Genomic DNA, 21,687 nt, shown 5'->3' on the forward strand with positions numbered 1-21,687 from the left:
AGACATCAGAGAAGGCACCCCAACAGCCTGGCTATTTGAGACAAAGGGGTGGAGGGAGAACGCGCGAGAGTGGAGGATCCCAGCATGGAGTGATCCATCCCCGGAAGCACCTCGAGGCAGCTGGGACTGCTACCGGGCACCTGGCACCCAGCCTGGTGGACGAGGAGCTGGCCTCCCATGGCCACAGAGGCTGTTGCTGTCGTTGACACCTGCCTGTCCCAGCAGAGGACCTGGGCCTAGAAGGCCACAGCCCATTGCCCTCCTAGTGAAAGCCATGCGGGTGATTCTGGAGAACTCGTGCACATCTCACAATTTAGAGAACATTTTCCTAATGGGTGGACTTCCTGTAACTGAGGTCGGGATGAAAGCTCTGTGCCACAAGGCCTGGCTTTGCAACCCAGCTCTGTGACTCAGGTGACCGGCGGTCACTTGTCCCCTCCTCCTCAGCCTTCTCATCTGGAACAAGGGGGGAGGAGCCTGCCCACCTCCCAGGGTATGGTGAGGCTTTGGTGGACTGGTGCCCACCGAGGGTGGTGAAGAACCTTGGTATACAGTAAGTGCTCACTAAATCCCAGTGGCTAGGGTCCTCATTACAGTACAGATGAGGCGCATGGAGGAATTGGGATCTGGAATCTAAGACCCAGAAGGAATATGGTCTCTTCTGACCTCCAAAGACTCCCTGACGGGTTGCACGAATCCTGTTTGAATAGAGTCAGGGATGGGGAGCTCACTACCTCGCAGCCAGCCCACGTACAGAAGGGCACGGGGTATACATTACTTGCTAATGTGTGCTTGCCACTTTGCCACTTGGTAGTGTGTTCCTTTTTTTTTTTTTTTTTTTTTTGAGACAGAGTCCAGAGTTTCACTGTCACCCAGGTTGGAGTGCAGTGTGCATGATCTCGGCTCACTGCAGCCTCAACCTCCCAGGCTAAGGTGATCCTCCTACCTCAGCCTCCTGGGTAGCTGGGACCACAGGCATCAGCCACCATACTCTGCTAATGGTTTCTATTTGTCTTTTTTTTTTTAGAGATGGGGTTTTGCCATGTTGCCCAGGCTGGTCTGAAACTCCTGGGCTCAAATGATCTGCCCACCTTGGCCTCACAGGCATGAGCCACCGTGCCCGCCAGGGGTTCCTTTTTAATGAAATCAAATCCATCTTCCACAGCCCAAGCCAGGGAGTGGAGGGTCCGGACCACAGTCCCGCGCTATCTGTGAAACCAGCCATGAAGGAAGAAGCGTGGAGCGAAGAGAAGGTGAGAAGTCTCTTGCACCCCACCTGGTAAGGGAAGTAGGAGCGCCAGGGCTTTGGTGTCACCTGTGCTACACACACCTGTTCCCTCCTGGAATCTCCGCAGAGGCAGAGCCCCCTCTGCACGCTTCCTCTCCTTCTCTGCCCGTTCCTGCAGCCAGGGCTGCCTGGCTCCTCTCCCAGCCCCTCTTGCCCTTTTCCTCTCACTTCCAGAAGCAGCAGGTAGCTTGGGAGAGGGTCATTCAAGTTCTAAACCTGGCCCTGTCTAGGGCTGCTGAGCAGCCTCAGTTTCCCCCTCCATGGGAAAGGAGGGTGGGATTCAGTGACCTCAGAGGGCCACCTAGTACCCAGGGGCCCAGTGCTGGGAGGATGGGAGGCACCCTGAGCTCACCCTCAGGGGTCTGGTGCCAGGCTTTGTGCCAGCCTGTGCCCAGTAAGGGTTTGTGCACAGTACAATAGGGGCACCAGCAGGAGGGGCAGCTGGGACGTGCCCAGGGAGTGCCCAAAGGGCTGTCAGCTGTGGCCTCAAGGCCCTGCCACGCCCCCTTAGAATCCTAACACCTGCGCCTGGGCACTGGGGCTCAGACTGGGGCCATTATGCCTGTCCCTGGGGTCAATGTCCCATGGCACTCACGCTCCACATCTGCACCCACGCAGCCCCTGCAGCCAGGACGCACACCTTCACCGAGCCACAGCTCGGCCCTCTGTCCCTCCTTCCTATCTCAGTCTTCTGTCCTGGAAGTCTGGGCACTGTCCGAAGACCTGCACCCGGCTCCTCCATGGCGCTGGGTGGGGCCACCCCTGGGGACTCACCGGGAAGGAGCACTTTCCACTTGGGGCTCTTCTGGTCCATGAGCACTGCCTGGCCCAGCCCCTGGCCCCCCTGCCCTGGCTGGGCAGCCCGAGGAGCAGCGGTGGCCTCGGTCATCAGTCAGCTCCCCTTGGCCTGGGAAAGGAACGAGGGGAGCGGAGCAGCGAGGCGGGAGGAGAAGAGGACGCCTCCGGCTCTCTTCCGGCCCAGGCCCACAGCTCCGTGTGGGGCACAAACTCCCGAGAAGAGCGCGAGGGCGTGGAGCACGCCACAGCCAGCCGCCGCCGGGCGCAGGCCCTCCTCCTGCCCTCCCAGCCTCCGCCCCACCCTGGCAGAGGCCGCTGCAAGCTGTACACAGGAGCCAGGCCAGCTCAGAGGATAGCGGGAGCTGGGAGCTGCGGCGGCCACTTCCTGGCTTCCCTGTCAACTCCGTGGAAAGCAGAGAAAACCCAGTTCCCAAAGGGGGTCACGCAGAGTGATATCCCGCCCAGGTCACACCCATCGGCTCGCAGAGTTCTCCAGCAGCACACCCTGAGTTCCCACTCCAGGCCTCCCGCAGTGCCCAGCCCTGGGTGGTGGCCTAGGAACTCACTCCACGCAGAAGCAGCCGTCCCCTCCCCATGGGAGGGAGGGAGAGAAGGAGGGAGGGAAGAGAAGAGGGAGGGGAAAGGAGGAAGCCCACCATCATTGCTGTATCCACCTTCAGGTGCTTCTCCCCTGAGGGGCTTCCTTTGCCCTACTCGGGTCTGGGTGCCCAGTTCAAGCAGTGCTGCCTCCTCCCTGGAGCCCTCCTGGGTTGCCCCGTGCTGTGTTCTCTGCGTCTTGTGAGAGCCCATCTTAGTGTATTTGGGGATAAATGGGTTGAGCAGTGACCAGAGGTGAGCACCATGGCTTAGCTGCTTTAGGGGCAGGCAGGGGCAGAGGGATGCCCAGTGCACTGGAAGGTGGGGTCGGTTGGCCATCTCCTGGGGTGCATTGCTCAGACGCCAGGGGAGGAGCAGAGCCTGGCTGGGTCTCTAGGGTGAGTGCCCTTCCCAGTGCCCAGGGACAGGGTGGAGGCAGCCCCAGGGTTTGGTTTTGGCCGTGCATCCAGGGTTTCACTGCGCCACCTCCTGGGAAAACGCTAAACTGCACCCAGAACCTCCTGGGTCCGGCCAGGATCCAGCCCCTGCCCTGCGAGGGTGGCACAGGGACTACCTGGAGGGTTGCCCTCCCAGCTTTAAACTCGGGAGTTACTAACTGAGGCCACCCTCTCAAGGGGGCTCCATCATCAGCCCTGTGTTCCCGAGGAGGGGACTGACCCGGGATGATGCAGAATGCACCCCTGGGGCTGAACCAGGCCGTGGGGCCCAGTCTGCCCCTGCAGAATGACCGTGAGGTTAAGGGACCAGTCCTAGCAAAGCACCTACAACTGTGCCTGGCACACATTCGGCGCTCAATAAATGACTAATCGTGAGCATGGACACCACGCCCCAAAGGCTCAGCCAGCTCAGCCCAGCCAGGGAGAGTGTGTCAGGTTGCATAACAGCCCCAAAAGACGTCCACATCTAATCCCCGGCGTCTATGAAAATGTCACCTTCTCTGGCAGAAGGGACTTTGCAGACATGAGCATGAATCTTGAGATGGGGAGAGTATCCTGGACAGTCCAGGGTGCTGAGGGGCATCTAATGGGGTCACAGGGTCCTTGTAAGGGAGGCAGGAGTGGGTGGTGGGAGAGGTGAGAACAGGAGCAAGTAGGGGCTCATGCCTGTAATCCCAACACTTTGGGAAGCCAAAGAGGGAGGGCTGCTTGAAGCCAGGGTTTTGAGACCAGCCTGTGCAACAGAGTGAGACCCCATCTCTACAAAAATACAAAAATTTAGCAGGCATGGTGTCACATGCCTGTAATCCCAGCTACTTGGCAGGCTGAAGTGGGAGGATCGCTTGAGACCAGCGAGGTCAAGGTTGCAGTGAGCCGTGATTGTGCCACTGCACTCCAGCCTGGGCCACACAGTGAGATCCTGTCTCAAAAAAAAGGCAGCAGCAAGAGGTTAGAATGATGTAGGAGATGAAACGGCCCCTAGAAGTGGGAAAAGACGAGGGAACAGATTCTTCCCAGGGCCTCCAGGAGGAGCCAGTCCTTCCCATACCTTGAATTTAGCCTCATGAGACCCGAGTCAGGGCTCTGACCTCCAGAACTGTAAGAAAATAAGCTTTTGGTTTAAGCCACCAAGTCCACGGTGACTTCTTACAGCAACACAGAAATAATATGACTAGGAAGAGTGCCGTTCCCAGACACAGCACCCGACTCGCAGCAGCTGCTTGGTCAGGACCCGCTCCATGTGCTCAACCCAGGGAGCTTGCAGCCCTCCCAGAGCCATCCATGCCCTAGGGAGGAGAACCCGTCACTCCCGGGTGACCGTGAAGTACCCTGGACCCCAAACTAATCAGTCTGGGAAGCCCCCTAGGGAAAACAGGGTGGTCTACAGTTGCTGGAATTTTATTTTAAACTTTGTCATCATTTCTTTTTTTTTGAGACGGAGTCTCGCTCTGTCGCCCAGGCTGGAGTGCAGTGGCCGGATCTCAGCTCACTGCAAGCTCCGCCTCCCGGGTTTACGCCATTCTCCTGCCTCAGCCTCCCGAGTAGCTGGGACTACAGGCGCCCGCCACCTCGCCCGGATAGTTTTTTGTGTTTTTAAGTAGAGATGGGGTTTCACTGTGTTAGCCAGGATGGTCTCAATCTCCTGACCTCGTGGTCCGCCCATCTCGGCCTTCCAAAGTGCTGGGATTACAGGCTTGAGCCACCGCACCCGGCTTTGTCATCATTTCAAATGGAATTTTAGTTTAGTTTAGTGTTTTTGTGACAGGGTCTCACTCTGTCATTCAGGCTGGAGTACAGTGATGCAAGCATGGCTCACTGCAGCCTCGAACTCCCGGGTTCAAGCGATCCTCCAGCCTTAGCCTCCTGAGTAGCTGGGACTATAGGCATGGACAACCACACCCAGCTAATTTTTAAATTTTTTGTAGAGATGTGGTCTCACTATGTTGCCCAGGGTGATCTCCAACTCTTGGGCTCAAGCAATCCTCCAGCCTCAGCCTCCTAAGTAGCTGGGACTACAGGTGTGCACCACCACGCCCAGCTAATTTTTAAATTTTTTGTAGAGATGTGGTCTCACTATGTTGCCCAGGTTGATCTCCAACTCTTGGGCTCAAGCGATCCTCCTGCCTCAGTCTCCCAAAGAGCTGGGATTACAGGCGTGAGCCACTGTGCCCGGTGGGAGCTGTATCTTTCAGAGAAGGCATATTTAGGGTTGATCTAATCAGTTGTGAAACAGGCGGCGGGAGAGCCAAGGCTCTCCCCCGATGCTCCAGTGGCCTTCAGAACTCTCCCAGCACAAAGAGTTCTGCCCAGACAAGCCAGAAGATTGACTCCACCCTGGGCCCTGGAGAGAGAATGAAACTTCTGGAATGCAGTAAGAACCTGCTTGGAACATCAGCTCTTGACCCAGGAAACTTGGGAAGATATGCACCCTCCATGCTTGGAAGAATCTTAATTTCCGGTGGCTCACGCCTGTAATCCCAGCACTTTGGGAGGCTCAGGTGGGTGGATCACCTGAGGTCGAGAGTTAGAGATCAGCCCGACCAACATGGAGAAACCCCGTCTCTACTAAAAATAAAAAATACATAATTAGCCGGGCTTGGTGGTGCATGCCTGTAATCCCAGCTACTTGGGAGGCTGAGGCAGGAGAATCGCTTGAACCCAGGAGGCAGAGGTTGCAGTGAGTCGAGATCGCGCCATTGCACTCCAGCCTGGGCAACAAGAGTGAAACTCCATCTTAAAAAAAAAAAAAGAGGCCGGGCGCGGTGGCTCAAGCCTGTAATCCCAGCACTTTGGGAGGCCGAGACGGGCGGATCACGAGGTCAGGAGATCGAGACCCTCCTGGCTAACACGGTGAAACCCCGTCTCTACTAAAAAATACAAAAAAAACTAGCCGGGCGAGGTGGCGGGCGCCTGTAGCCCCAGCTACTTGGGAGGCTGAGGCAGGAGAATGGCTTAAACCCGGGAGGCGGAGCTTGCAGTGAGCTGAGATCCGGCCACTGCACTCCAGCCTGGGCGACAGAGCGAGACTCCATCTCAAAAAAAAAAAAAAAAAGAATCTTATTTCCTCTTTACATTTCCCCTCCCCTGGTCATGTCTCCCGGCAACAGCTGACTTAAAAGCTTGCATTCGCTCAACAAAAGTCTACTGAACATCTATTATGTGCACCGTGCCACACACTCGAGAGATCACGAGGACAGGGAGCCATGGTCCCTGCCTTCATGGTGAGGGTAAGCATGCCAGGCACTGGCAGCCTCAGGGCCCTTGCACATGCTCTTCGCTTGGCCTGGAACTCTCTGCCAAATGCCACCTCCTTAGGCCTCTGTGGCCACCTATCTAAAGCCACGACCTCAGGTGTCTGTGTCCCCTGTCTGTTTCTTCATGGCCCTCTCACCACCTGGCATCACTCCTTTACCTGTTCATTTGGGAGTTATCTGCCTTCCTGTTGAATGAAAGCTCTTGGGGCAGGGGTTGTGTCTGCTGTGTGCCCTGCTGTGCCCAGCATGGTCTTTGGCACACAGGTGGTGCTCAATGAACACTTGTGAACAAAGGCACACACACCGCATGGTAGCGGCAGAGATGGACGTGCCGTGCCGGCAGACAATCAGAGATCGGTCAGATCGGAGCCATGGTGAAGTCGCAAGCCAGGAGACATCCCCAGCTCTCCTGTGGTGTCTGCTCCCACTTAGAAGGTCACAGGTGAGGGCAAGGGTGGCACTCTTCAAACTGTGTAAACCCACAGTGGTGCCAAACGGACCAGCCGCGGTCCCCGGTGACAGTTGTTTATCAGCTTGGACTGGTCGAGGGGAAAGAAGGACAGTGAGTGGGCAGAGGCCACGGCAGGGTGGTGGTCAGGCGGGCCAATGCACGGTGGCCCCTGCAGAAACGGTCTGTGCCTGGTGACATGGCTGTGTCCCTGGGGTCCCTGATACTGCCCCTGGGACGCCCCACCCTGAGCTCCAGAACAGCCACTCCTGCTACTCAGCCAATCTCGTCTTTTCCATCTAAAATCTTTATCACCAATTTATTGGGAAAGAAATTCCAATTGAGGGTAAACAGACCCTCTTAACAGCAATTTTGCCAGTTATAAAGATCTGCTTTTATTCAACGCTTGGTTTATTGTTTTTTCAACTTCCCAAGTTAAATTCTCTTTTCTTTTTTATTTCACACAAATCTAAACCAGTCACAGACAGACACACAGAGTCACATGCTAGCAAGGGAACCAGCTGAGGGAAACCAGATCCCAGTAAGTAGGAGAGCAGGAAGCAGAGGGGCGGGAGGGTCTCTAGACCCAGCATGGGTAAGTCCCTGCTAAATATTCCAAGAGGCTCCTGGGGAGAGATCCACTTACAAGCAAACAGCCTCTCAAGGCTGCCTGGGCTTCTAAAGCTTCCTGCCCCGACTTGCAAGCTCTGCACTCCCAGCATTACAAGAAGTTCCCGAGAAGATAAATAGATTGGTCGTGGAGAGGGAAACAGACTATGGATCCCAGCTCAGCTGGAAACCTATGAAGAAAGACTGAGACAGAGCGGGTGACAGGAGCCAGGAGGCAGTCATGGTGCAGAACAGCCAGGGAAGTGGGGGGGGCTCCTGTGCAGAGCTGGAGAAGCCGCAGCCAAATCCAGCCCCCCGTGCCCTCCGGAGCAGCTGCCGCTTGGCAGTGGGGGCAGAGCTCTGGGAGCGCCTGGTGTCAAAGCACTCGGCACTGGAGCCGCTACAGGCAAGGCTTGCCAAGGACTTCTGGAGGCCAGAGCCAAGTACCCAAGCACAGTCCCGCCTTCCTGGCGATGGAGGCCCGAGCCCGGCTGGGAGCCCATTTGCCCAACAAAAAAGAGACAAAAGCCGTCCCAGGGCCAGGGTTTCTGGTGGTCACCAGCTCTCTCTCGCTGCCAGGGCAGGCCCAGCTCACACACTCCCGTGTGCCAGGCAAGCATCTGATTCTTGAAACCCCATCATCCCCGTTTTACACATGGGGAAACTGAGGCACAGGGAGGCTATCTGCCACATAGCAGAAGCTCCAAAGGAGCAGAGCCAGGTTTTGAACTCGGGCAGAGGGAGTCCAGGTGTGCACACCAAAAGCCATCCACAGCCTAGTCACTCCCAACGAATAACTGATTTCAACACAGGGCTAGACAAGAGACAGTGGAAATGAAGTCGCTGTAGGCTACTATAAACCTTTACCTTCTACAAACCTTTGCTTTCTACAAACCTTCACCTTCCAGGCAACGCACATGGCCGCACCCTTACAGCCCTGTGGTTCCCTCTACTGAATGTGGTCCCCAAGGATGCTCCCCAGGCTCCAAGAGATCCTCAGCTGCAGGTTGAGGGGTTGAACCCCAAGGCGACACTCTGAAATGAGCCTGTCTGTACTTGCCCTCTGCTGGCTTCCTTCTTTCGTGTTCCCAACTTGACCTTCTGGGAGGAGCCAGGTGAACCAGCTGCCCCTTTCTCCTCCGGGAAAAGAGGAGGGTGAAGGTGGAGGCAGAGTGCTGGAGGAGTGCGTCTGAGGTGCTGTCTGCACAGACAGGGCTGAGGCCATGGCCCTGGGCACGTGCTATCTCAGGCGGGTTTCTCAGAAGCAGACAGGGAGACCAGGATGCCGTGATCTCTAAGGCTGGGCTCCCGGGGAGACTGGGGGCGGGTGTGAGGATACAAGGGTGACTTCAGACAGAGCCGGACCCCAGCCCTGTCCCAGGGGAGCTCTGGAGGGTGGGCGGCTCCTCTCTCCAGAAGTAAGGGGCTTCCCACCCCACAATTGCCAGTCACTGATTGCAAAGGGCTGCCCCGAAGATGAGAGCTCCCGGCCCGTCCTCCAGAGCAGCTGCAGGGACCTGAGGACAGGTCTTCAAAGACAGCCTCGAAGACAGCCAGGGGCTGCCTCAGAACCATAGTACACAGGAACCATGGAGGGCATGCAGAACTGGGAAGCGCCTGGGCAGCGCGCAGACAGCCTCCGGCTCGTGCCATCTCAGGGATGGTGGAACCGTGGACGAACTGCCCAGCAGAATGGCAGGGCGTGGCCCCTTCTGCCAGGGACAGTGCTGCTGGGGAGTGGCTGCTGTTCTGCTCCCTTCACGTCTGGGTGGGGCAAGAGCTGGTCTAGGCCAGTGGGAAGTGGGCAGGAATGGCACGCGTCACCTCAAGGCCACAGCGGGAGAGCATCCAGGGGTGTTCCTGTATCTGCTCCCTGTGCCCGCTGGTGATGGGGCATCAGGGCACTCTGGAAGTCCCGAGGAAGCAGAGACCATGGCTTGAAGAGAATCCAGGATCCTGAGTCACCCAATCAGGAAGACCCACCGTGAACCCCGGGACTGTCTGTTATGGCACCGGGGGTGCCTGCCCTGACTAATGCAGCTGACTTTATAAACGCTGTGGCTGCAGGCTAAGCATGAGCTCCAAAGATGTCTACATCCCAATCCCTGAAGCCTGTGCATGCACCACCTTACCTGGGAAAGGGGGATTAAGGTTGCTAACCAGCTGACCTTGAGACGGGAGATAGGCCTGGATTAGCCATGTGGGCCCAGTGCAGTCACAGGGGCCTTCTAAGTAGGAGAGGGAGGCGGGAGAAGAGGAGCGAGAAGGAGGTGCGACCCAGAAGCAGGGTCCGAGAGATGCTGCGTTGCTGGATTGGAAGGTGGAGGGAGGGGCTGCAAATCAAGGAATGCGGGTGGCCTCCAGTCAAGGAAGCGCAGAAGGCATAGAACAGATTCTGCCCTGGAGATCCCAGAAGGAACAGACCCTGCCCACATCGGGATTTTTGCACAGTGAGACCCACGGTAGACTTCTGACCTCCAGCACTGTAAGAACTATGTGTGCATGTAAGAGTAATGAGTGTGGTTTTAAGCCACTAAGTTTGTGGTATTGTCACAGCAGCCATGGAAAACGAACACAGACCTCTTCCTAAGTAAGCCCTTGCCATGGTGGCTGGCAAGGCAAAAGTCACAAGAGCAGGCAGAGGGAAGGGACCTTCTGGGCCGGCCCAGAGGCTAGAGACGGAGGGCACGCTGTGTCTTCTCCAGCAGCTCCCACCCACCCTGTCAGCCCCCTCCTCTTCTCCCCTGCCCCACCCACTGTCCCAGACCACAGGGAGAGGCTGGCTTTCCTTTCCTCAGGTGGCCAACAGAGGGCAACTGGTGGTGACAGTACCTATGGGTAAACTGAGGCACAGCATGGGAAAATCAGGCTTTTGCAACTGCACCCTCTGGTGGGAAAACAGCTCAGTGCTTTCATTCTCTTGATTACCCTCGCTCCCTCCTTCCTCTGCTGTGTGTGGATGCCCCCTGGAGTTGTGCAGTGTGCACTCTGCACAGCCCTGCAAGGCAGCCCTCAGTGCCTTCTCCGTGTTCATCCAATATCACTGACACCATGCTACCAGAAGGATTTTATTTTTACCATGCCTATTCAGTAGTCAGAGCAGCAGAGCCCAGGAAAGGTCCTGAACCTTGAGAAGGCTCCATGGCCAGGAAGTAGCAATGCTAGGACTTAGAAACTTGGACCTGAGTCCAAGCCCCTCCCTCCTATCACCAACCAGTGTTGCTTCTCCCCCAAGGTGGCTGCAGACAACACAAAGATACTTGTTCTAGGGAAGCCTGTTCCCATCCGCTGGTGATAAATTAGCAGTGTCCTCTCAATAGATTCTATACTGCACGCGATGGCACATGAGAAATGGGTCTTCATTTGACTAAAGGCCGAAGAGTACTGGAAAGAGATGAGCTCGAGTGCTCGCCCGCCCCAAGAGGGAAGGACACCCATCACAAGGTTGCACCCTTCTCCCAGCAGCTGGACATGCCTGCTCAGTCCCAAATGGGCCTTGCCTGCCAGAGGAATCCCAGCCCCAGGGGTCCCCATGGCCTTCACAGGAGGGCTGAGTCCCCAGTCCTGGAGCTGTGCTCCCCGCAGCCAGCAAGAGGCCACTGCCCAGATGGCCACTGCAAATGCAACACCTGGGAACCAAAGCTGCCCACAAGGTAAGAGCCTGACCAGCCACCAGGAGCCTTTGCCCGGGAGTGGCCCCACCCTGGACACGGCGGTAGCCCCATCTGACCATAGTGACACAAGTCTGATAAGCTCTGTGGGCTGGCCTGGACGTCTGGGACAGCAGGGAACCCAGTGTTACCAAAACTCATCACTGCCTTCCACAACACACACAACCCTTGCTTCTGGGGGAGACCAAGGCAGCTGACGGCCACGTGCTTCCCTGGAGTACTCAGCCCAGGTCCCAGCTCAGCACAGGCTCCTCCTGTACCTGCTTCCTTTCCCTGGCAAAAGCTGCTGTCCCCATGTACAAGGCATTTCCAGGGAAGTGGGGGTCAGAAATGGACTGCCCTGGGCAGTTACAGTTCCTCCACCTGCCCTGGCCACCCCCACCACTGGGAAAGGCCCCTGCCCCAGCCAGTGCCAGGGTGGGACCACCATGGCAGGGGCCAGAGAGACATAGAGGGCAGAGAGCGCTCAGTGCCCCTGGGGCCGTGGCCTGGGAAGAGGGAGACGGGGCTGTGGTGGGGATGGGTATTTGGAATGTGTGTCCTGTGTGTGTTTCTGTGGTGTGTGCTTATGTGTGTGTGAGACAGTCTTGATGCCTGTGTGTACCTGTGTGTGTGTGGGGGGGTCTGTGCCTGTCTCTGTGTGTCTCTGCCCCTGTGTGTGTCTGTGTGCTTGTGTGTGTGGGGGGGGGTCTGTGCCTGTCTCTGTGTGTCTCTGTACCTGTGTCTGTGTGCTTGTGGGGGGACTCTGTGTATGTCTCCATGTGTGTATTGTATATGCGTTTGTGAGTCTGTGCATGTATCCACTTGTGTGAGGATGTTTGGCTTCTGTGTGTGTGGCTGTGTGTGGTATGTGTGCGGTGCAGATAGGCTCTGTGTCTGCCTGTATATGGCCCTGTGCCTGTGAGTCTGTGTATCCACATGTATATCGTGTGCTTGGGAAAAATCTATGCAGGTGTGTGTGCGTCACGCGTTTCTGTGTGTGTATCTGCGTATGTGCTGGGTCTGCCTGTGTGTCTGCATATCTGTGTGTGTGTATGGCCTATGTGTGCACCCGTGCCTATGCTGTGTCTGTGGGCTGTCTCCGAGTGCCTGCTTTCCTGTGTGTGTGTGCCTGTGTGCGTGTGTGTGGCCTATGCGTGCGCTCGTGCCTATGCCGTGTATGTGGGCTATGTCTCTGAGTGTCTGCTTTCCTCTGTGTGTGTTTGCGTGTACGTGCTGTGTCTGTGTCTGTGTCTGCGTCTGCGTGTCTGGACGTGCCCCCTCCCCCTGCACCCGCCCCGCCGCCCAGCTGGCAGTGCACAGCTGGGCCCAGGAGACTGCGCCCACCCGCCTGCCGGATGAGAGGTGGCAGGTGTGTAATAAACCATTAGTCACTGTCACGTTTCTGAGCAGCAGTGGCTGCCCAGGCGGGGCCTGACTGCGGGACATGCTCTTGGTGGGTCTCTAGCTGGGGAACTGCCCGGACTTGGCAGCAGCCTGACAGGGAGCAGCTGGCAGACGCAGGTTCGTGCCCTGGCCCCGCCCCACCTGCCCCCACCCAGCCACAGGGCAGGGGCTCCTGGCTTGCCAGGTCAGCCCTTGTTGCAGGGACACTCACGGGGGTCCTCCACAACCTCTGCACCCTTCTTGGCACCCCCAGACTCTCAGGCCCTCGCCCCCAACTTCCCTCGCTATTACGCAGTGAGTCGCAGCAAGGAGCTGCTGATGAGACAGGGTTCTTTCCAGGGACCTGGTGCCCACTGGGACCAGGGACTCAGGAGTGACCAGCCCCATCCCCAAAGGTCTCCAAAAAGGGCTCCTTTTGGAAATGTCACTCTGAAAACTCCTGAATTATTTTTAAACTTTTTTTTAAATTAAAACAAATATTTTTGAGACGGAGTCTTGCTCTGTTGCCTAGGCTGGGGTGTGGTGGTACAATCATGGCTCACTGCAGCTGCCTCAACCTCCTGGAATCAAGTGATCCCCCCACCTTAGCCACTCGAGTAGCTGGGACCACAGGTACATGCCACCATGCCCGGCTAAATTTTGTATTTTTTGTAGAGACAGAGTTTCAACTGGGGGTGGCCCAGGCCAGTCTCAAACTCCTCAGCCTCCCAGCACTCAGGGAAGCAGCCTGGTGTGCCAGGGGTGAGTTCGGTGTGGGAGCCAGACTTCAGGGTTCAAGCCCCATCCCCCTCGCTCAGCGCTGTGTGAGTGGAGGCAGACTGCTCAGCCTCTCTGGCCTGCAGGACACTGTTTCACTGGTGGAGGAGGACATGTGTCCTGGCATGAGTGGGGAAAAGGCAGACTTGCTTCTTCCTCGGCGTCCAGACTTCTTCAAGCATCTTACAAGCATCAGCTCACGTGGCTGCCACGAAAGCTCTACTAACACCTATTATGGCTCCCACTTACAGACGTGAGGACAGAGGCTCGGGATGACTCATTAATTTGCCAAAGGTCCCTCAGATAAGAAGTGGATGGGTCTGCTCCCCCAACCACAGCCAAACTCCACCTAGGAGTCCATCTGGGCCTTGTTCTGCTCCGGAGGACTCTGGTTTCCTCAGGCCTCTCCCGTGGCAGGACTCTGCCCAAAGCTGTGGGAGAGAAACAGTGAGAACCAGGCAAGCTGCCTCCTCCTCGGAGCCCTCCACTGACCCGTGAGCCCCCAGGCCCGGGAGGACGCATCACCAAACAGGGGCACCCGGCCTGCCCCAGGCACAGGGGAACATTGGTGTCCTCCTCTGACTGAGCCTCTCCTGGGGACGTCCTGAGTGACAGGTGAGTGTGGACCCAGCCCGAGCTGCCACCAGAGCTGAGCATCAGAAATCACAAACAAATCACAACTCACTGGTTCCAGCCTGCACCCTGAACACTGAGGGTACCAAGGCCTGTCACAAACACGCTGGGTCCTGGCTGAGTTAATCCCCACCTGCCCCGCGAGCCAGACACTCCCATTAGCTTTCTTCCCATTTCCCAAATGAGGAAACTGAAGCATGGAGCAGGGAAACTCACTTGCCCAAGGCTCTTAGCCATTCCTCCCTGACAATGGCCTGGCCTCTGTGATCAGGAACTCTGTTTAGCTGGCTCAAGGCAATAGCAGAGCAGGTCCTCAGACAGGGTGGGGCAGTAGTCCCTGCCTGGCCTGCTTTGTGGCCTGACCACCCTGTCCTCATCTCCCAGTGTCTGGAAGCCCTTCAGAGGGCTCAGTGACCCTAAAGTCCCTGGCCAGCCCCTTCCCTCCACCAGAGCCTACCACATGAGAAAGAGGTCGGTATTGGGGTTGTCCTGCAGATGGAGGTCCCAGATCAAAGTCCAGAGCTTGGGGGATGGGCCAGCTGTCCCCAGGCCCCCAGCAGTCCCCTGTCTGCTCATCTCCTCTCCAGCTCGGCCCAATAACATGCGGTGCATTGGACCCACTGCTCTCACTGTGGTTGGCACCAGGGGTGGGCTGGGCTGGGTGTCTCAAGTCTCCCACCCTGTAGGGCAGCGATGGAGGTGGGATAGAGCCTTGACCACAGCCCTCTGGAGGGTCTTGCTGACGAACCTATGGCCTAAGGGGTGGCTTCAGGACAGGGCCATAAAAACGCATCACGGAGGTCACCGAATGTCCAAGCCCAGCCAAAGGGTCTGACCTGGCCCAGGCCCCAAGGCCCAGCAGCCAAAGCCTCAGGGTTCCACACACCGCAATTAACCAAGGAGGGCACAGCCTCGCCTTGCCTCAGGGAAGCACCATGCAGAAGCCCTCAGGAGCTGTCTGAGGACGCCTTGGGGTGGGGGTGTTGTCCACAGCACGTCTGTAGCTGGAGGGAGTGGGAGAGGGAAGACGACGGTGCCATCTTCCCGCACACAGCGGCCTGGTTCCTTGTGGCCCAGCCCAAGAGAACCACACACGTGCACACGGGACACAGTGCGTTGACATCCGCAAAAACCCAGAAACGACCCCCTCTGGACTCAAGAATATCCATTACATCTTTTTTTTAAATAAATGAATGCATGAAGACAAGAGAGTGTAGAGGTAAATAAATAAACAAAGGCAGCCCGAAAGCATAGCAGGAGAGGGGATCGAGAACCAGGGATGTTGATGAAACCACGATTTTGGAGCCCTAAGGAGCATGGAAGAGAAAATCCAAACTCCAGGAAGGGAGACCCAGCACCCGGTCTCTCCCCTAGGATGTCGACAACACGAGGCAGAACTGTATCTGAACTCAGCTCTTGGAGTCCCCATCCCTGGTGGGACAACCGCATCCCAGTCCAGTACCCAGAGACACAAAAAGAGCTGGCATCTACCTGCACCAGTGAGGTCTGGTCCATCCTCCTCCCGGCTGCTCTGCAGACACTGTGCTGGCCTCAGCTCCTGGGCCATCCTGGGGCCTCTGGGCAGGGTCTCCGTGGGGGCGCCTGGCCGGGGCTCGGACTCCCGGGTGGGAGGGTGGGTGGTTGTAGATGCTTCCAGAGATCCACAAACAGCCTGAAAGGAAAAGAGGTGAACATGGTGAGCCTGGGCCACGCCTGCAGAGGATGACACATGAATGGACTCTCTGGTTGTAGGTGCCATTCCTCCCTAACAACAGCCTGGCCTTGGCATCAGGGACTCAGACTGGCTGGCTCGGGGCAACGGCAGAGCAGGTCCTCAGTAAGGCTGGTGCCAGTGTCTTCCTTGCCCAGCAAGCCCGGCCTAGGTGACACCAGGCTGGACCCCTGCTGCCGGGGTCCCATACAGTCCCATCTGCTTGGCCGTCCAAAACTGGAGCTTCTGGAGCCCTTGTGGCAGCTGGCCAGCACTGCAGGGAGCCCAGAAGCATCTAAGAGGGAGCCTGAGGCTAAGCCCAAAGGTCCAACCTTGTCCTGTCCCCTGGTGGTGGTGGGGACAAGGTTTATTCTGTGGTCCTTGCCCAGAGACCCCCGGGGCCTGGCACTTGGCTCAGAGACCTGGGCAGACCATCTCAGCTGCATCCTGCAAATCAGGGAAAGGCCCTCATCCGACTCCCCGCTGAGGATGCTCTTCCAGATTGGGCCCCTGAGCACCTGGTGCGACCCTGAGCTGTTATTACCAGCAGGGGAGCAGCAGACAGGACCCTCACCTCTCTGAGCAACGGGAGTGCCTCAATTACAACATGACAACCTGGATACAGGGCCAGGCACGGTGGCTCCCGCCTGTAATCCCAGCACTTTGGGAGGCTGAGGCAGGAGGATGACTTGAACCTAAGAGTTCCAGAGCAGCCTGGGCAACATCGGGCGACCCCATCTTTACAAAAACAAACAAATACATTTTAAAAATGGACACAGGAAGGCTGTGATTGTGATGTCTTGAGTTCTTGCAGGAGGACAGGTGGGGTGGCACCTGCTCTGGTGCACGTCCTGGTGACCAGCTCTACGCCGCCACAAGCTGGCTGGGGTCTCACCTGTGGCTTTACTAACACAGATATTTCTTCTAGGTCCCTGCATCAGGGGGAGTCAAAGGGAGCACAGAAGTGGTGCGACCCCTTTGGGAGCAGGCAACACTGGCCACTGACCATTCACAACTGTGTCCCTCCCCAGGTGCTGCCCCCTGACAAGGGAGCCGACCCGAGTGAAGGCCAGGACTGCAAGGGTGCGGGGGCCTCAGGGCACTTTTGCAGCAATTGCAAAACGTGCCTCTCCACCCTGCTGTGTGCACCTGGGCTCACTGGTCCCGAGGGGAGCAAGAACTACCATGCCGACGACGACGATGGGGATGCTGACGGTGACGACGCCAACTGCCCGTTACTAAGGGCCTACCTGTCCCGAGCTCTGCATGGAACTTGGAATAACTACCAGTTATAACTATAAGGATGAACACGGTTAATCTCCATCCACACTGCAGGGGGTCATCCCATTCCCACAGCCCTCACTTTTTTTTTTTTTTTTTTTTTTTTTTGAGACGGGGTCTCGCTCTGTCGCCCAGGCTGGAGTGCAGTGGCCGGATCTCAGCTCACTGCAAGCTCCGCCTCCCAGGTTCACGCTATTCTCCTGCCTCAGCCTCCGGAGTAGCTGGGACTACCCGCGCCCACCACCTCGCCCGGCTAGTTTTTTTGTATTTTTTTTTTTAGTAGAGATGGGGTTTCACCGTGTTAGCCAGGATGGTCTCGATCTCCTGACCTCGTGATCCGCCCGTCTCGGCCTCCCAAAGTGCTGGGATTACAGGCTTGAGCCACCGCGCCCGGCAGCCCTCACTTTTTTGTAATCTTTATTTTTTACTTTATTTTTAACTTTTTGAGATGGAGTCTCGCTCTGTCACCCAGGCTGGAGTGCAGTAGTGTGATCTCAGCTCACTGCAACCTCCACCTCCTGTGTTCAAGTGATTCCCCTGCCTCAGCCTCCAGAGTAGCTGGGATGACAGGTGCCTGCCACCACGCCCGGCTAACTCTGTTTGTTTTTTTCAGTAGAGATGGGGTTTCACTATGTTGGCCAGACTGGTTTCAAACTCCTGACCTCAAGTGAGCCGCCCACTTCTGCCTCCCAGAGTGCTGGGATTACAGGCATGAGCCACCACGCCTGGCCACTTTCCTATAATCTTTAAAATTGTCATAAAACATACCGAACACAAAATTTACCATTCTGACCATTTCCAAGTGTGCACTGAGTACATTCCCAATGTTGTGTTACCATTACCACCATTCATTTCCAGAACTTTCTCATCATCTCACACAGCAACTCTGTCCCCATTAAAAGGCTCCCTGCTCCCTGCCCTCAGCCCTGGCTGTTGGCATCTGCTCTCTGTCTTGGTGACGGGCTGCTCTCGTTGGCCCATCCCCTTTCCAGGAAGGGTTGGTAGGAGCCTGGGGTCACAGGCAGGGTCAGTCCAGGCCAGGGGCTTCAGAGGCCTGGGTGTGGGAGGCTGAGGGCCTGCCGTCCGGTGAGGTGGTGAGCTAAGCCCCCCAACTTGAACAACGAACTGCGCTACCAGGCCCCTGTCATGAGGCTTGCTGACCTTCCACTTCCCAATCATGAGCTCCAGGGACAGGAGGGGTTGTGGAAAAGCAACTTTCTGTTGATCTATTTTTTTTTTTCTTTTAGGGATTAGTGCTATAAAACCCAAGTGCCTAAGTGAGATGGATGTGGTTCAGAATTCCTCAGGCAAGCGCAGGCTCCACCAGCTCTGCATGCGAGGGACATAAACATTTACCGTTTATTTCCGGGAATGCTTTAATTTATGGGATCCATATGGTGACACTGGCCAGACCACAGCCCCACAAATCCCACAGGCATGCCGGCGGCTTAGGCTGGAGCCAGGAGGCGGCACCTCAGACCAACACACTTTATTCATTCATCCACTCACTCAGGGCCCAGGGTAACCCCATCAGGACGGCAGGTACCCTGGGCCTATACCAAGGTGGTTTCCACCCTGGGGACTGAGCCACTCCCGCAGCCTTGCCCTGAGTCATCTCGGGCAATGCTGCAGCGTGATGCTAAAGACAGGAAGGCTTGGAGCTGCTGTGTCCATGACGGGGCACGGACAGCAGCTCCAGCCAGCCCCAGAGGCTCCTGGTGCCAGGGAGGGCTTATGGGGCAGCACCGGTCATGCTGGGCCGCATCTGTGTTCAAGCCCCCAGGGGATGGGCTGGAGGGGTGCAGGGGAGGGCTGTGCCATGCCCCAGTCTCGACCCCTGCCCACCTCCTGGTCCCTCCTGGAGCTGAGGGGCCAGGCTTCTGCTAGAGGGAGAAACTGAGAGGCCCCTCCTGGGGTGGAGATGGCTCCCAGAAGCAGGACTGTGAGTGTAAGGAAAGAAGTCAGCAAACACAGCTGTGGTGAGGCTCACCCTCTGCTCAGCTCAGCACTGGAACAAAAGAGAAAACAACCCTTTTTACTGAGCACCTACTGTGTGCCAGGCACTGATCTAGGGCTTTATACTGATTAGCATATTTAATCCTTCTAATAAGGCATGGAGGCAGGAAGAGATGAACTGAGCGGTCTGAGCTCACACAGTAACTGGAGGTATATGCATTTGACCTGAAGCAGTTGTCTGTAACCTCAAACAGCTTACAAAACAACTGAAATACAGCTTTTCAGTAGAGAACAGAAGATGGCAAGAGGGAACACCACTGGGGGAGATGGGAGCACAGATGACAAGTACTACAGGAGTTTGAGGATGGGAGGGGTCAGCAAAGGTTGGGGAAATCCACACGGGCTTCCTGGAGCAGCTGGAATGTGAAGTGGGCCATCAAGAGGAGTAGGATTTGAAAGGGAGTGGGAACAGGAGGGACAGCATTCCAGGTGTGGGAGGCACCTGCACAAGGCGCCAGAGGCAGGAACACACATGAGATTGTTCAGACATGGAGCCAACTGGGCAGCGGGCTTCCTGCAAAGGCAGCTTGGACGGGCTCCCGCTCTGCCTCAAGGGGCTCGCAGTCTAGGACAGGAGTTGGAACACACGTCCCTGCAGGGGCCAGGAGGGGAAACTCCGCAAGGGCACTGAGTGGAGAAGACTGCAAGGAGACAACCACAGCCCTTCCCAGGGTCAGCAGGTATCGCCTTGATGGAATTGAGTCCCACCTTCACAGATCTTCTGATTTTTCTTTTTTTTTTTTTTTTTTTTTTTTGAGACGGAGTCTTGCTCTGTCACCCGGGCTGGAGTGCTGTGGCCGGATCTCAGCTCACTGCAAGCTCCGCCTCCCGGGTTCACGCCATTCTCCTGCCTCAGCCTCCCGGGTAGCTGGGACTACAGGCGCCCGCCACCTCGCCCGGCTAGTTTTTTGTAGTTTTTTTTAGTAGAGACGGGGTTTCAACGTGTTAGCCAGGATGGTCTTGATCTCCTGACCTCGTGATCCGCCCGTCTCGGCCTCCCAAAGTGCTGGGATTACAGGCTTGAGCCACCGCGCCCGGCCATCTTCTGATTTTTCAAGAAGAATCTGGGAATCCTCTTTTTAAAAATGTTTTTATTAAGAGACAGGGTCTTGCTGTGTTGCCCAGGCTGGCCTTGAATTTCTGGACTCAAGTGATCCTCCTCCCTCAGCTTCCCAGGTAATTGGGACTACAGATGGATGCTACCACTTCTGGCTTTGGGAATCCATTTTTTAAAGTTGAACTCTCCTGATGATGAAGCATCAGCAACTAATCCCCAAAATGTGAAAACACTGTGCAAACCCTCATACACTTTTGATGCGAACGTAAAATGATGCAGTTGCTTCACAAAACAGCTGGCAGTCCATCAAATGGTCTAACATAGGGTTACCTTGCAACCCAGCAACTCCACTCCTAGACATACAGCCAAGAGAACTGAAAACATCCAGCCATCCACACACAAACTTGTACAGGAAGGTGCGTAGCAGCCCTCAGTCCCACAGACAAATGAATACTGACTGCCAACAACCCAAGTGAGTGTGGAGGTGGGTTCTTCTCCGGTCGAGCCCCCGAGTGAGACTGCGTCCTGGCCAAAAAACCAAGTGAATGTGGAGGCTGGTTCCTCTCTGGTTGAGCCTCCATGTGAGACTGTGTCCTAGCCAACACCTTGATCTGCAGCCCAGTGAGAGACCCAGAGCAGAGGGCCCAATTGAACTGTGTGATAATAAACATGTGTTGGTGCAAGCTGCTAAACGTATAGTACTTTGTTATACAGCAATAGAGAGCTGACACAGTTTTTAAAGTTCTAGAACAGTGCCTGGCCTGGGTATCAGTGTTCCCTGGTACCACTGTCTGCTGAGCTGTGTGTGTCAGAAACAGAGGCAACCAGGTGCCAGTCCCTCCCCTGGCCTAGCTCTTCCCACCACTGTGACTCTTGCTGGGAGTGAAAGGATTTTACCCCCTTTCTTTGTCAGCAGCTGGCCTGGCTCCCAGGGGAGCCTGGTCAATATTAATGGACCGGCAAGGCTGCGAGGCACACAGGGTTTTGTGAATATGGATTATCTCATGCTCAGCACCATCTTGAAGGTGGAGGCAAAGGTTCTCAGCCAGGTAATCAAACAGAGGCAAAGGGCCCCCCTTCCTTATCTTTCTAAGGCCACATTTACGACAGTCCCTGAAAAAGCAGGCCCTGAAACCTGCATATGTGCTGTGCCTTCTCTACCACAGCCAGGAATTACAAGCCCACAGTGGGTCTGGATTTAAAGTACTGTTGTGCCTGGGCCTGTGATGTCATCATCCCCCACTCCCGGGGGGCCCTGGAGAACATGGCATCTCAGAGCAGTCCAAGGGGCCCAGGCAGACCGGGCCTTGGACGACTGACCAGGCTGGGAAAATGCCATTGTTTCCTGAATTTCCCTGGACCAGAGCCACCACCTTTAAAGCTTTAGTCAGTCAATGGGGAAGGGTGAAAGGGGGAAATTTAATAGGGTTCTTCCAAATAAAGGGGGATTCACAGCCTACCGCTGAATAGTCTAATGAGATCCTGCATTGTTATGCTTTCTCCAGGGAGCTGCAGTGGTTTCTGGAGAAAGCCGACTCCTGGTAGACTCAGGGGAGGAGGGTGTGGGGGAAGACAGATGCCACATCCCCGCTCCAAAGAGGAAGACTGTGTGTTTGTGCATGCACACACGTGTGGTCAGTGCCAAGTTTTATTAATTGTATTAGTCCACGAGATCCCTAGGTCTGGGAGCCCCGGTCTATTTGGGGTTTTTTTGTTTGTTTTTG

General features: G+C 56.2%; 1 protein-coding gene across 1 annotated transcript in view; it reads right to left on the minus strand.

Annotated features, from left to right (window-relative positions):
• The window catches only part of GSE1 (Gse1 coiled-coil protein), a 314,913-nt gene extending 299,503 nt beyond the window's left edge, over positions 1-15,410 (minus strand). The window contains exon 1 of the mRNA XM_010355618.2: positions 15,390-15,410. The gene's annotated coding sequence lies outside the window, so the exon portion shown is untranslated. The remainder of the gene's footprint in view (positions 1-15,389) is intronic.
• Positions 15,411-21,687: the final 6,277 nt, after the last annotated feature.

Source organism: Rhinopithecus roxellana, chromosome 20 (assembly GCF_007565055.1).
Source record: "Rhinopithecus roxellana isolate Shanxi Qingling chromosome 20, ASM756505v1, whole genome shotgun sequence".
NCBI classification, from domain to species: domain Eukaryota; kingdom Metazoa; phylum Chordata; class Mammalia; order Primates; family Cercopithecidae; genus Rhinopithecus; species Rhinopithecus roxellana.